This window comes from Stegodyphus dumicola, chromosome 1, assembly GCF_044657685.1.
Source record: "Stegodyphus dumicola isolate Sdum_Otavi_A_Nest chromosome 1, ASM4465768v1".
Taxonomy (NCBI): domain Eukaryota; kingdom Metazoa; phylum Arthropoda; class Arachnida; order Araneae; family Eresidae; genus Stegodyphus; species Stegodyphus dumicola.
In genome coordinates this window covers 135,749,746-135,766,091 of record NC_140768.1, presented here as the reverse complement: position 1 = coordinate 135,766,091, position 16,346 = coordinate 135,749,746, and the positions used below count along the sequence as shown (strand labels likewise).

The window sequence follows — 16,346 nt, the reverse complement described above, 5'->3', positions numbered from 1 at the left end:
ACCTCATAGCATAGTTGCTGTCGAAGAGCTGATGGAGAGTGAGAATACTGAACACATGGTCTGATCGGCAAGGTCTCTGGATCTAAATTCCGTTGAGCATGTATGGGACCTTTTAGGGAGACGTGTGGCAGCACGTAACTTATCGCTAGTGACGATACCGGATCTGCGATTGATGCTGCAAGTAGAATGGGCCAGCAGTGCCTCAACAGCTTATTGGCAACCTCATATTCAGCATGGGCAAATGATATGAAACCTGCACAGTAAATCAAAAGAGATGATATCCCGTACTAAAGGCTGGATGTTTATTGCTGGACACCTGTCACATGGATGTTTCGGCCTTCTGTTACATTGTGCTCTGCTGCTTTTTGAATAAAGTTTCTATTATTTTGATTTTTTTTCTGGGAAGTTTTGCGTACATTTCCTATGTTCTTAAATTTTGGCTATCTTAGGGTATTATTTTTGTTGTGGAAAGCTTTTGCGTAACGTTATATTGTGTGTGAGGAGGGGGGACCCGTCTCGTCCTTAATTTTTGCACACCAGTGTTAACTTCCTGTCCTGTTAACTTCGTTTGTATTCGATGGTTTTCTTCATGTTAAAGAAATTTTTCGTCTTAGCAAACAAACGTTGCATTCTTATATCATTAAAAGAGTTCCTTGGATACTTCGGACGATCCTTTTTATGAAAAGCATTTGTGTGCGTTATCACGAAAAAAATACCATCACAAAAACATTTGACTGCCTGCCCCCATCACAAAATAAGTACCAAATGTTTATCTTTCTCTTTTAATTCCCATTTCATTCATTTTAGAGTTTCATTCAGATTTTGCTCGTTGCTGTAAATTTTATTTGTGTCACAGTGATCAGTCAGTTTTACTTGTGTCACGCTAATAATGAAGTTTTTCCTGTGTTACAGCAGAGTTTGGTTTCTCGGGTGTCATTTTGTACCCAAACCACACGGAGCATTGATTATTCGAGAAAATTTGATATGAAGGTTTCTAATAAAGACATAACTGTGTAGTAGATTTGTTCACCCTTGATAGCAAATTTCCGTAAGCATTAACCGAGTAGTTAAAGCAATTATAACTTCTTTGTCAAGGAGTGCTGTTGGAAAGAAGGAGAACTTCTCCGCAGTAAATTGCAATGAACGTTTTTTTCCAGCTGTTTAATCTTAAATATGTCTATTCGATGACAACTTTGTGCCGGTTTGTTTCACACTGTCTGGCATGGTGCAAAGATTCCTGTCATCAGTAGCACAAAAGAGGCAGTTATCGAAAAATTTGGAGTAGTGAGAACAGACGCTAGGTTTTTCCACTCCGTCGCGACTTAATATGCCATTAATTATTTCCTTAATAAATTCAGTTATATATATATTTCTTTGCATTATAAAATTTTTTCTAGAAATGTAATCCTGGTTTATTCATCGGCAACGTAACACTCTGCATCATTGTTTTATTCTGGGATTATTTTTGTGATCGCTGAATGGGCTATTAGCGTGGCGATATCCTTATTTTCCATGTGCATGCATAACATATATAGGTAATTATTTATAGAAAGTTCTCCATGAAGTCATTCTTTTCGAGGCAGATAGCCGTTAAATGGTAACTTAGTATCAAGTGGTAATTTAGTGGTCAAGTCGTTAAGTGGTAAATTAGGATTACCATAATCAGTTATCCTCAGTTAAAGGAACCGCGAAAACATTAACTTAAAAAAATCACAATTTTATGCGACATTTCCATAAATGTTTATTAAAAGAATATGGGTGAAACAATTATGTGTTATTTCGGAATATTATATTACAATTAAACTAGCTAAAGAAGATTGCTTTATACGAAGCATGTCTTAACGCAAGTAACTTGTCTTATTTCTGCAGGTTCTTTACGTGCTAACTGTTGAAAAATAAAGCGCATTAAAACTTCCGAAATGATTGCAAAGCTAATTTTCTTCATAACATTTTTTTAAAAAATCTTATATGCAGAAGTTATTTTAGACTACCCCCTTTCTCATAACTGCTACTTACCGTTTCGATCACTGCAATATAGTCGTTGACCACCGCTGCGCACAGCGTGATCATTTATTTCCTTGAAGGTGGGCCACGTCATACTCCACATATCAGAGGTACCTTACTCTGTGGTGTATCCAGATCTGAAAGCGAAACCCTCTTGAGGAGTGGTTGGAATGACGGTTGCAGTGGGTGGACCGTTCCCACGACGTTCATTCCTCTCTTGATTTGTGCTTGCTGCGAGATGAATCATAGGATGCCATATCTGTAGGGGGTAATATAGGGAAGAAGAATCCGTTGCAGTCAAGTTTCCTGGCAATAAAAGCAGTCTTGTAAATAGGCGTATCCTGAAGAGCTAAAATGGGTAATAATGGGATTTATTTGATACCTGCTATTAATATGAGCCATTTTCGGAGATTGTTACTGTCTAATTTCTTCTGAGATTAAGATGCCTCGTTTACTTTCCTTTTGAGTAATTCGTTTTGGAGTAGTCGGGCGTCATCAAAAGGAATTATTCATTAATGTATCCCTTTTGGAAAGAAGCGCATAGAGAAATTAAATTGAAGGTTACCGGTTATACTAAAGCTGTTAGTAGAGCTTGGTTACAATGAGACATAAATTTATTTATTTCAAGAGCTTCTGTGTCGAGTATGGGGTGGCCTGTCTACCTGTAAATCCCTGGCGTTTGTGCACGTCGGTATTGAGCCTCGTCTTTTTTTAATTCTCGGATCCGGAGGTTTCGTAGCCTCTCTTTCTTCACTCAATGTAATACTGGCAGCCGGCACCCCTAACATCATGGCAACATAGCGGGTAATTCAAAAGCTAGGATTTATACCATAACGAATTAGAAATAAAGATATCATTAACATAAGTTTCTTTACGAAGATATCATTTAGATATGATTTAAATAATTGAAGGGCTGAATTGCATATTTCAAGACATTTAATGGAACCAGTAAATGTTCTCTGTGTGCATTTAGTCACTAGTTTCCGTAGAGTTATCTAGTGGCTTTTACTTCCTCCTACATAGACTACAAAGTTTTACCTCTGCAAAAAGCGTTCATGGTGATGCAGATGTGTTATTAATTTTAATAAACAGTGGCGTAATATTAAGTTTCAGAGAATGCTAAAACTAAAATAGACAAGTTAGGAATTCATGTTAGGGAAAAAAAGATTATACTATGTTACATTTTACCGACGTGGACATGAAAAAGAATTATCCAGAATTCAGCGATATGTACTGCACTTATAATTGCTTTATCGAATGAAAGTTTGATACTTAAGAAAACAATTTACTAATGTGAATTAAATGTATGTAAAATATTTGGTATTGGCGTTAATTAATAAGTTAAGAAATGAAACCAATAATCTTGACTTTGGAAAACTGTAATGCTCCGTGTATGAAGATAATCGCGATTCAGGTAATTTATTTCTGAATATTCACTGCGCCTGTTCGAGGTATGCAGTGATATGGGGGTAAATCAGATTTCGAATTTGTTTTTTAAATTTAGAGTTTTGTTATGGAATATTTCAGGTATGAAACAGAGTGCAAGCAAACGCAGTGAATTCAAATAAAATCAGTCGTGACTAAAGCTAAGATAGTTTTTAAAAAATTAAGAAGATAAAGAATAAGTATAACTTGCGTTGTATCTTGTATACTCATATTAATTTGGTTGTTCATGCTTATTGGCGTATTAGTTTTAAGAATAATTTCATAATGTAAATGAACCGGAGTTTCCTTCAAGGCTTGAACTAATTTTTTTTGATGAAAATAAGTTTTATTATTAATATTATTAAATATTTCTGTGTACATGTGATAATGGAAGATGTGATTAATTTGCCGTAGAATAACGTTAAAATATTACTGAGGTTAGAGCAGTATCTGTTTGAAGCTGGTTTATAAGTTCAAATTAGAAGTAAAGCACAAAAATCTTATATTTTAGTGTGAATGGTTTAAAGTAGACCTTAACGCTTCTATTAGAAAACTGAATCAGTAATACTAGATAGGTTTGAAGTACACGAGCACGCAAAAAATATTAAAAAATAGCCTACGGCTGTTTCCATACAATATCCAAATTCATCAGGCCATACCCATGAAAGCTGTGCAACAAAGGGTTGACTTTGCGAATCAGATTCCATCAATGGTCGACAACGACAGATTTCATGTGAGCTGCATATGGTTCACAGATGAGGCACATTTTCATTTGAGTGGAATCGTTAATAAAAAAAACTGGAGATGTTGGGGTTCCGAAAATCCTCATTCGTGTGAAGAAAAAGCACTGCATTCGCCTAAGTTACTGCATGGGCTGCGGTCCCTGCATGGGTTCCAGAGGCATTATCGGACCCTTTTTCGTACGAGAAACGATAGCTACTGAACGTTACGTTACAATTTTGGAACAATTTGTCAGCACTCAACTAGCGTTGGAGGATCGACCAGGTATCGACTGGTTCATGCAAGATGGGGCTCGACCACGTCAAACAGATAAAGTTTTTCGCTTTCTTCATGAATACTTTGGGAATAGAGTAATTGCATTAGATTATCCGCAATTTACTGACACAGGAATAGCTTGACCTCCATATTCTCCCGATCTGAGTCCCTGTGACTTTCTGTGGGGCGCATTAAAAGACACTGTCTATCAAAACAATCCCGCTACTCTAGACGAGCTTGAATCGTTGATTGGTGTTGCATGCGATTCCATTTCCGTTGAGACATTGCAAGACGTGATTTCAAATTTCATTGTTCGTTTACGCCACCTCATTGTTTCGAACGGTGACCATTTTGAAAAAATTGTATTCTGATTGCAAAGGCTGCTTCACTTTATTTATTTATTTATTTATTTTTACTCTTTTCAGGAAAAGTTTTCAGCGCAGAGCGTGATCTGTTAACGATTTTCGAAACTAAATTTTCTAAACTTTTGTACACCATTTTTGCAGTTTTGCTAATGAACGTACAGTTTACCGCATAATTCTATCGATCTTTGTTGTAGAGATATTTAATTTTGAAATCAGGGCTTATGTACGTACTTGTGTGTATGCTTGCACAGACGCATATATGCACATACATAGTACATTTCTGAATCCGGCCCCGATATCAGACGACTACCTAAAATTCTTATACTGATCTGAATTTCTAACCTGGTTTCTGGTATCTTAACGCATTATCAGACGACTGAATCATCAATACTGAATTATTAAGCATACTTAAAAACAACACAGATGCTACTTACTCTTGGCAAGCTTCCTATGTGGGTTGTCCCATCAGGCATAAAATTCGTATTTTTAATCTGAAATTCTGACCTGCCTTCTAAACTTACTCAGCAGTACTGAATTATTGAACAGATTTAGATATGAAACATATGCCACTCTTAGTAAGCTCCTGACGTAGGCTGTCCGAACCACGCATTAAAGCTTTATTATGGTTATTGCCCGGTACCAATCACTTGCAGTAACTCAGCAAATGGATTTTCTTGGCACGTTTAATATAAATTCTAGATACTTCTGTAGATAGTCGTTGTGTGCTATATGCATCTAAACTACATCGAGATTGTAACTTTAGAAATTACCGTATCCTGTCACAATTTCTTTTAATGTCAGGAGCTAGCGCGCTGTAATAATAGGAAGACTCTTCTTTCGAATATTTGCTAGAGCGTCCTTGTTTTTTCGCACTTCATATAGTGGCACTCGAATTAAAAACGTAGTGGAGTTCTTCATTTAGATATGATCGATTCGATCTCGCGCTTTTCCCCAGTCACTGTTTAAATAGGGAGGAATGTAAGGAATTACCACTTTTTTACAATGCGGGATTTTGTGTTGTAAATAATTAAGATATCCAGTGAGCATTAGGATGCAATCCGATGCAATGATTACCTGGTCTTTATCTCAAGATAGTCTCACCATTCTATAAGCGGAACAAATCGTAGCATTTCTGTGTCTTGTTGAATAGAAGATAGTATAAAAAGATTTTTTGGAACCTTAAAGCGTTATCACATACGATATTTGTTGCCGGAACAAAACGTTTGAAGGAACAGTTCTGAGAATCGCTTTTCCGCGAAATCGGGTTACCATCTTCACTTGGTAAACAGGCTGAAATCCAAACAAGAATCAGTTATCGCTCAGATTGGCGAAAGTGACGTTTCCTTTCAAGTGACGTTTGCTTCTTCGTGTTGTTTTGTATCGCTCACACTCTTTTCTTTTTAAACTTTATTGTTAGTTATGGAAGATAATAGAAAGGTGATTGCTATCAAGTTAATCACTTTGATCTCCATTCTGGCATTTCAAGTAACAGATAAACACACTTCTGGTTATAGCAATCAATTACATCAGTAATAGCCAAATTCTGTATACACTAAGACTAGTTTAAAACTTGTGCTGGATAAGTCTGTTTATCAGACATTACTTATGTGTATTTTCTGATGTCTGCATTCCAATGAAAATTTGATGGCTCACTGGAAAATTTGTGACCTGGTGAAAGCATTTTCTTGACTAACTTTATAAGGCTCATAATTACTGTTCTGACCATAAGTATAAACATACAGGGAAAAAAAAAAAAAAAAAAAAAACTATGACAAAAATCTATATAGCTGATATTTACATCCTCACAGCCAGCAGATACTATTTAGCAAAATGAAGATTCAATAAAGCATATGAATACATGAGCAATCAAACATGCGCGAGTTGTTTTCTGTCCCATAGAACAATCGGTAATGTATCTAAAACACATTAATTATACCAACTCTAGAAATCATGAGTTTGTTTTATATGATTACGCAAAGCCTCGAGGAATATCTGCCTAACAGGAGAGATCACTTTGTAGAATATTTTTTTAAACTGGCTCGTATATTAGTTACAAATGGGGAAAACCAAGAAAACGCCCATATAACCAGCCCGTTCGCGGCATTCTAACCTTAGACAGAACTACCAGTGTTCAACGACGCTTCGGCCACTAGTAGGCCCGTGCACATAATTGGAATGTACAATTCTTTATGTAAACACACATGAAGGTTATAATCAGTTGCGCACTGTTTTAAGTAATCAAATAATATAATGCATAGCTGTTACATTTCTTATTATTTATTAGTCATGTTTATATTACGTATATCATACATATGATATAATTATGAATTAACCCAAAAACAAAATGTGTACACTCTTTAGTACTCAAATGCTAATCAATTATTTTTCAACTGATTATTACATATTCATAATAATTTGCAAAGAACTGATGACTACAGTTGCTGCCAATTACATGATCGTTATATGAATTAGAAATAAACCTTTTTGGCAATGTTCATTTTTGTATTTATACATACATATATTCTAATATTCTATAATATTCCACACATCTAATAAATCATATATTTACATACAGATAGAGAAATGAGATGGTTTAGAAGTTGCTGATATATATTTATTAGTATTAATGTAATGAATAAGATTTATATTAATGAATGTATGTACAAATGTTTTTCATCATCCGTAATAATAAATCCATAAATTTCCAATGTTTCAATATGTAGCATTTACAATAAAAGTGTAGTTTCTAATGTATTTATAATGCAAAAAGTATTTCATTAATAACATGAAAATAATAGACAAATTTAATGAGTACTCTCATTATTACATAAACTATGCTTTTCTTTCTTTATGCATCTTTTATGTTTAAAATGTGTCACTGATTATGCAATTAACAATTTCAAAGATAAGTAATTAGGAGAAAAGCCGCGCATATACAAACGATTTTAACAAATTATTCAACTTAAATTTAAGGAATAAAATTCTATTACATAACAGTGATAATACACGATCGGCACGAAATACGACAAGATTGGCGAACTTTTGGCGACGAACAATTTGTAAACAAATCCGAACTGCAAGAACGTCGTAAAATACTGTCAAGTCTGAAATTTCCACGATTATATATTTAATGAATATATAAACATTTTTAAATGACTCAGTTGTATTACAACAAAACAGCAATAATTAAATAGGCCTCTATTTCACCGTCCATGACTTCACATTGAGAGCCATCGCCATATTGAAAGTTACCCGTGATCCTTCAGAAGCAGAACATTCGTCTGATTGGTTGAACGTACGAGGAACACGTCTCCATACAGAACATTTTCGGGAAAGTTTCAAAATGTTGCTCATAGTCGGGATATGCTTCTCCCAGCTAGACGAAACATTTCTCGAAAGCATCCCGCTTAAAGCTGTGCTACTAGAATCGCGTTTTTCGCAACTGTCCCGCATAGCCGCGTGCGTCCCTAGAAGTGATAACCTCTTTAGCCGTGGATGTTCCTTGCTTGCCCTTGCGCTAAAGCATCATCAAAAAGTAACTATCCCTAGCCCTTGACGTCTCGGATGGAGCAAGCAGGTTTAAAGTAATGTTTTCAAGAAAGATTTACAAACTTGCATCGGGCCTAACTTTAACAACCTATTTAATTTTCGAAGTTTCGAGGTTACAAGAAAAAAATAAAGGCAAAGCACTTTGCTTTTGAGCACGCAGTTAGTTCCCTTGATTCTGTGCCCTTCTATGCGCCTCACCGGCCGAGGCCAATAAACTCATTATGCAAGCTAAAATGATTGAAAATGGGTTCCATCGCAGCAGGGTATCCAAAGGTTTGACTTCGCATTTAGTGATTGATATCTGGATCGTTTATTGAACTTCGGTATTTTTCGTGAATTAATCGTTCTTCGAAATTAAAATTTAACTTTTTGAAGCACGCACAACTTTGTTTTTACAGTGTTAATGCGTAGTTAAAACAGCATGAATATAGTTAGTTGTCACGAATGGGCTCGTTGAGATGAAAATAACTTCAACTGACGTTTCAAGAACGAGAATTATCATGATTCTTTTTTAGGTTATCAGTGTTGATTGTTATGATTTCTGGTGTTTTTTAACGCAGATGTGTTAAATAAATATTTTCGATATTTTGCTTCCTTACGACCTTATTTTATTTAATGGAACGGTAAGTGGATACGTATCTATAATATTTGTGCCACCGTATACTTTTCCATTTTCCGAAGTAATATTTTTGTAGTTGAACAGTATACGATTCGTATTTCATATGTTTTTGAATTTCTGTTCTGTACTTCTGGTATGATTTTGCTAATTTCTTCCGCAAGAATTAAAGAGGCTAGTCTCTAACATGGTAATGGGTGTAAGTGCATACATTTATCCATTAAGGCATATTTAAGAGAAATTTTAAAAATATATTATTATGTAAAGTATGATATATCTTTTCAGTTTTGACAGCTGGCAGTTCAAAGCTGAGATTGGTATGTTCAGATTCTGCGTCTGGGCAGCTTCCACATGTACGTATTGTGGTTATTGTACCATAAATAATCTTGGTAAACGTGCCGCAATTTGTAAATAGAGTTTACATAAATTTTATTCGTTCTAAGTTTAGCCCACTCGGCCGCTGGTGGTTAGTGCCGCTAAACACTGGTAGAACCCGTCGCACCGCGAGCGGGCTGGCTGCATGGGCGTTTTCGTGGTTTTCCCCATGTGTAACGTGTATACGATCCAGTTCCCTTAAAAAGCCCTTAACGAAGGCATCCTTTCCATTAGGCAGATAGCCCTCGAGGCTTTGCTATAATCACACACACGTTCTAAGCTTACTGTCGTGAAAATATTTTTGTGGAATCGGAAGTATGTTCAATAATCAAATATTGTTTTCTCGATTTATATTTCAGGGCGAATTTTAATGATTTTTATTTCAGCTGCGTTTCGCGCTCCGAAAATAGGCAATGAAATTAAATCATCTGAATAATTTTATATGGATCGCCTTTTGAAAATATCGTAAAATGCAAACACATGAGGGGGGGGAAAGCTTAGCATACAAATGGAAATATTTTGAAGGGTTATTATCTGAAAACGCAATTGTCAGTGAAATTTTATGTTGAGAAAGATACAAAATAACCGAAAAGTTAACTATATCCAAATATAAGATTGAAATTAAACGCAATGGAGGGAGGTTTTTCCTGCTGTTGGTGCAGTAACATTTCTGTCAGCATATCAAATTATTAGTAACTGCGCATCGGTGATTTTGAGATTCAGTGGTAATCCAAGTTTGTCGAAAGTGTGGTGGTTCAGCAAAACACTCAATATCACATCTCGTATCAATAAATCAAATCAATAATCACCAATCAATAAAATATAAATTTATTTAATTAAATATAATAATATCTCAATCTCAGAAATCGCACGTCATCACTGCGTCACACCTTCCATCGAGACTCCGCACACACTCAATGGCGCTCTCAGCGCCCTCTAGCGTTAGGCGGGTCTTACCATTCTCCCCGCTTAAACTCCCATGGAGTTTAAATTTCAATTTCCAGATATTCAAATAAATTTAAAGTCACTAAAATTACACTAAACTAAATATTAAATTGGTAAACTATTAAATATAAAAGTTTTTCAAGTTCATTCAGTCTTTAAATGGTAGAGGAATAATTTTGTTGATGGCTCGCCGAAGAACACGTGTAGAGGTTTTAACTTCAACTACTCTGACCAGACCATCAGCACCAGGATACACTTGTTGGATGCGACCCAATGGCCAATGCAAAGGATTGGGGTTGGAGTCCTTCAGCAGTACTAGTTGACCAATCTGCATGTTTTGCTGCGAACTGCTCCATTTGGCACGATTCTGTAGTTGACTTAGATACTGTAGCTTGGAGTCTCTGAACTAGTTCCCACATGGAATTGGGGAAGAAAAAAAAAAAAAAAAAAAAAAAAAGAGAGAGAGAGAGAGAGAGAGAGAGAATCCGAAGCAGTATGTGGTTCAGGAAAGGACAACATAGCACTTCCTGTTAAAAAATGTCCGGAGTTAAAGGCTGTAAGTCATTCGGATCGGAAGAAAGCTGATAATGGACGGGAATTCAGAACTGCTTCTATCTGAGTAACTAAAGTAGTTCACTTTTCAAAATTCATGATAGCCGATTTTGTTACCCTTAACAAAATCCGTTTCACTGATTTTATGATTGCATCCCACAGTCCGCCAAAGTGAGGAGAAGCTGGTGGGATAAATTTCCATTGGATGCCTTCTTCTGCACTAAATCCTTCAATTGGGTTAGATTTGCAAATATCATTATATGCGTTAAGAATATTTCTCGCACCTTTGAAATTCGTGGCGTTATCGCCCCAGATAACGGCTGGTTTGGATCTTCTGGCAATAAATCGTCGTAAACAGGCTAGAAAAGCTTCTGTTGTTAACTCAGAAACGACTTCTAAATGCACTGTTTTAGTGCAAAAACAGATAAATAATGCAATATAAGACTTTAAAGTCTCCTTTGACCTTTTCAAATCCGGTTTCGTGATTATAGGTCCTGCGAAATCTAATCTGACCTTCTCGAAAGGTCTAGAAGGCACGACTCTGTCCCTAGGTAGATTACCCATCATCTGGCTTACCGTTTGATTTTGTGTTCTAAAGCAAGTCATGTACTTATTTATTACTCTTCTAACTCGATCTTGACCAGACGGTATTCAATAAGACTGTCTTTATTAAAGATAATGTAGTCTGTATGCCAGAATGTAAGGATTTTCTATGATAATATTCAATAACTAAATTAGTGAAATGATGAGCCTTTGGGAAGTGTATCTGATGTTTCTGAAATTCAGAAAACTCAGAATACTCCAGTCTTCCTCCTACTCTCAGTACCTCATTTTTGTCAAGAAATACGTTCAGAGATGATATTTTACTATTTTTGGAATAGATTGTCCGTTTTTCAAGCACTTTATTTCCCTTTGAAATTCAGTTGACTGTACGAGTTTTACTAAAACTTCAGTAGCATGTCTTAACTCAGAAGCGCATATGAAGTCTGTTCTCAACTCTGGGTTTGCTTTACAGTTATTTATAAATCTCAAACATAAAGCAGTTATCCTAATTAATTTACTGAATGAGGAGTATCTTGTGATCAAATCGTTTTCATTTTGGCTATTTTCAACAGTTGCATTTACAAGTGACTTCTTAAACTCTAACTTATCGACATCTACTTCGCTTTCTTCCATTGATTCTAAGGAGGATGGCCATGTTGTATTATTCATTGTCAACCAACAGGGTCCATGCCACCAGAGCTGATTATTCTTGAGCTCGCTTAAGGATAAACCCCTAGAAATCAAATCGGCGGGATTATTCTTTCCTATACAATGATGCCATTCTTCTGGATTGCTGTATATTTGTATTTCTTTTATTCTATTCTTAACGAACACCTTATGTCTATTTGGATCACCTTTAATCCAGTAATAAGCTATTGAGGAATCCGTCCCAAAATATCGAGTAACTGGAAAACTGAGTGCAGTTACAATTTTATTGCTCAATCTTGAAGACAAAAGTGCACCCATGAGTTCCAATCTGGGAATCGAAAGGGTTTTTAACAGAGCTACCCTGCTCTTTGATGCTACAAACCTAGAAATGATATTTTCACTCTTTAATTCTATGCGTAAGTACGTAACAGTACCACAAGCTTTCTAAGATATCTGAAAAACAGTGTAATTGAATAGTGATTGCATGACTGGGCAAAGAACTTTGAAAATAATATCGGGAATAATTATTTCCTTTACATCGTGGATCTCATCGCACCATTTATTCCAAGCAATTTCTAACTGTTTGGGCAATTTTTCATTCCAGTCTAATCCTAAACACCAAATTTCTTGCATCAAGTACTTAGCTCTAATAGTTATGTGGTCCTATAAAACCTACTTGATCGAAAAGTCGACTTACTGCTCGTAGTAAGTGTCTTTTTTGTTAGTTCTTTTTAAAAGAAATGTTTCCAGATTTCTGGTATCGAAATAAAACTTGTCAGTTTGTTCATCCCAACTAATTCCCAATACTTTTGAAGCTATCAATTTTGTATCTAAAGACTCTTCACCCTGATCTACATTGAAGTTTAAATTCTTTAATTCTTTACTTAGCTCAGGAGAATTGGTTCTCCACTTTCGAAGGTCCATGCTTGCCTCTGTTAGAATGTCTACACTCTCTTTACAAGTCTTTAGAGCCTGTTGAACAGTGATTTGCCCACAATAAAATCGTCGACGTACAATGATTCATTAAGATGCTTTGAAGTCAGAGGAAATATATCTACGTACCTTTTCAAGTGATGTGATGTTTGATTGTGGCTGCAAGGAGGAACGGGCTAGATCTCACCCCAAATAACACACTTGTCGTCCGAAAAATTTCCAATTTCTTGTTTTTACCATCAGTTCATGGATCTTCATCCCAGAAGAATCTGATGTAATTTCGTTCATTTTCATCTATTTCAATCTGGAGAAAAGCCATCTTAATATCTGCAACAAATGCTATCGGATTCGTTCTAAATCTGATCAAAAGAAGAAATAGGTTAGTCATAAAATTAAGTCCCGTGTATAAGCAATCGTTCAAAGAATAATTGATCTTTTGCATGCGCCGAAGCATCAAACACAATGCGTAATTTGCTTGTAATCTTATCCGTACGTATTACAGCTCGATGAGGTAGATAAAATGTATTTTAGCGTAAATTTACTTCATCATCTGGGACAGGTTCAATAATATTCTCCGAAAGATAATTCTTTAGAACAGTGTTATATTCACAAAATAAGGACGGGTCATTTTTAAAAGATGATTTCAATCTCAAAAATCTTTTCATTGCTATCTGCTGGTTATTTTCTAATAATGTCTTCATATTTGGTTTCCAGGGCAATTTCACTTTGTATCGCTTATTTTGATATGTATTTCGAGATTCAAATTCACTCATTATTCCTATCTCGGTGGTTCAGTGGTAGAATGCTCGCCTGCCACGCGGGCGGCCCGGGTTCGATTCTCGGTCGATGGACCAAATGCGCATCGGTGGGTTTGAGATTCAGTGGTAATCCAAGTTTGTCGAAAGTGTGGTGGTTGAGCAAAACACTCAATATCACATCTCATATCAATAAATCAAATCAATAATCACCAATCAATAAAATATAAATTGATTTAATTAAATATAATATCTCAATCTCAGAAATCGCACATCATCACTGCGTCACACCTTCCATCGAGACTCAGCACACACTCAATGGCGCTCTCAGCGCCCTACAGCGTTAGGCCGGTCTTACCAGTAACTAAATTCTTTTACTAGGTATGAACAACTGTTCTTTATTTAATTAAAGCAAAGCACCGTGAATGCACTTTTTCTAAGAGAAGGAATGCCTTCTTGGAAAACTTTTAAAATTCAGCCTAAATTGGTCTCACATGGAAAAAATAATGGAAATGCTACTGAAATCGGCCGATTCGTCAGGATTCGGACCCTAGTCGAACGACTAGTGCTTGGCGCTTTACAGATTTCGCAACTTATGCTACAGAAACATGTCATACTTTTTAAGTACGTAACTTGCGTAACTTTCTTAAATCGCTCGAGGTAATTTAATCAGCAATTTTAAAACTTCATTCAAGATAGAAACATGGCGGGCCAAAATTTTTTCCCCCGTCATCTAGCTTGCTGTTCCCTATTCACACACGTGTCAGTTTTCCCACAGAATAATAAAAAGGAATTAAAAGAAAAAACGAAATTGTCCAAAATAACGGGAAGCACATGTAGATGAAAGTGCGTCCTTGTCTTGTATTCTTTTGTAACAAATAAAGACCTTCAAAACTGGAGGGCGACAAAACTAGATTGGCAGTGAGCCTACAATGGTGACAGTCTTCCGTCGCGGTATTTAAAGGGCGGAAAAAGGAAGTTTTTTTCGTTTGTGATGAAATTCCGAGTGCACTACTTCACATTTACTGAAATTATCACTATTCATTAGGGAAAATTTTCTTTTTCCCTGTTCCCCCCCCCCCGCCATCAGCCCAATTCAATAAATCAGTAATTATTCGTTTTGCAAGACAGGACGCCGGTCGTAATACAGTAAAGTAAAAACCTGCTAAAATGACTTGCCGAAAAACCAAACTATCTCCCCCTTTTTTTTTTAAACTTGAAATTATGCTACTTAAATGTATCAAAACATTTTCGAACTTAAGTGGTACACCTTTTACCGAGAAAAAGCTATCGTCTAAGATAAATGTGAAATTATCTCCGTAAATTAAATTAAATACTAGAGAATTTAAATTAAATACACACTGATTTAGGTCGAGTTAATCTTAGGTTATTTTTCATATTGATTAACATTCAACTCGCTTGAAGTATTAAAATCCATTCCCTTCTGCGTAATGAACTAATCAGAGGTGAGAATTAGGAAACTTAGGAAAGAGGTTTGTGTGTGTTTTAAGTAGGTAGCAGTTAGGGTGGTCGATGGCGTCTAAATTTCACACTTACCGTAAATCCTTATAATAACTGAGCTGTGCATCTGGAATTTTCCAATTTGAAAAAAGCCGCTTTGTCTTGATCAAAGCAGGCTGTACGTGTGTAGTCCTAATTAATACCTTCATCATACATTAGGGACACAGCTTCTTCCTTGTTGTCACATACGGTAAAATCAGTATCAGCTGGAGAAACTGAAATATTTTCGCTGAAGAGTATATTTGTCAACGGAAATGGCTCTTGATCGGAAGAAAGCCGGAGAGGAGCTCGATTTGATTTTTAAAGTCCGATTTGGCACTGAGGGAACACTCACAGATACCAACTAGGAGAGGAGTTTTGTGAACTTTATTACCATTCTCTACTAACAATGAAATCTAACGATTATAATAAAACAGTATGTATTTTTTTTTTCAGTAAACTTCGTGTAATAATTTAATCATCTCAAGTTTCTGTTGCCCACCAATGTTAAAGAATTATCAGTGACCGAGTAGTTCAACTCCCTGAACATTGTTTGTTCGTCAAAATGATTGGTGTAAGACCGCTGAACACTAGTAAAACTGGCTTCATTGTTGTTTGTGATTTTTTTTTTCTGCAGTTCCCCTAAAAATGTTTTCTCCGAAGGTACTGTTTTCCTTAAGCAGATAGCTTTTGTGTCCTTTGCCATATTCAGATGTATTCTTTGATCGTTCCAGATCATGCTGACCATAATAAGACCGCTTAATACTGGTAGTTCAACCCAGACTCGAAACCAGGCGAACGGTGGGTTAGTTGCTTCTCGTGGTTTTCTTAAGTATAATGTGAACACGTTCTGTAGTCTTTCTTAAGAAGTCCTCTTCGTCTTTCCAAAAAGTTCTCTTCGAGGGCATGCCTCTTTACACAGAATGTTCTCGTGGGCTTTGCCGTTATCAAATAACCTAACCTAACCAGCTCTTTCTAAACGGGGGGGGGGATAGCGAAATCTTTACGCTAAGTTGCGAAGAAATTGTATTTAAGCCAGACTGCAGATCACCCAAGTACATACTAGTAGCGGAATGAGTAATGATTAATCGCCTCTGCTTAGTACCGATTCTGTAGAGAAAAATTCTTAATTTTTTTATT

The 16,346-nt window shown here is 36.0% G+C and overlaps 1 protein-coding gene across 2 annotated transcripts in view; it reads left to right on the top strand.

Annotated features, from left to right (window-relative positions):
• Positions 1 to 16,346, top strand: part of cdi (serine/threonine kinase) — a 389,918-nt gene that overhangs the window by 156,627 nt on the left and 216,945 nt on the right. The gene's annotated exons all lie outside the window — the stretch shown is intronic.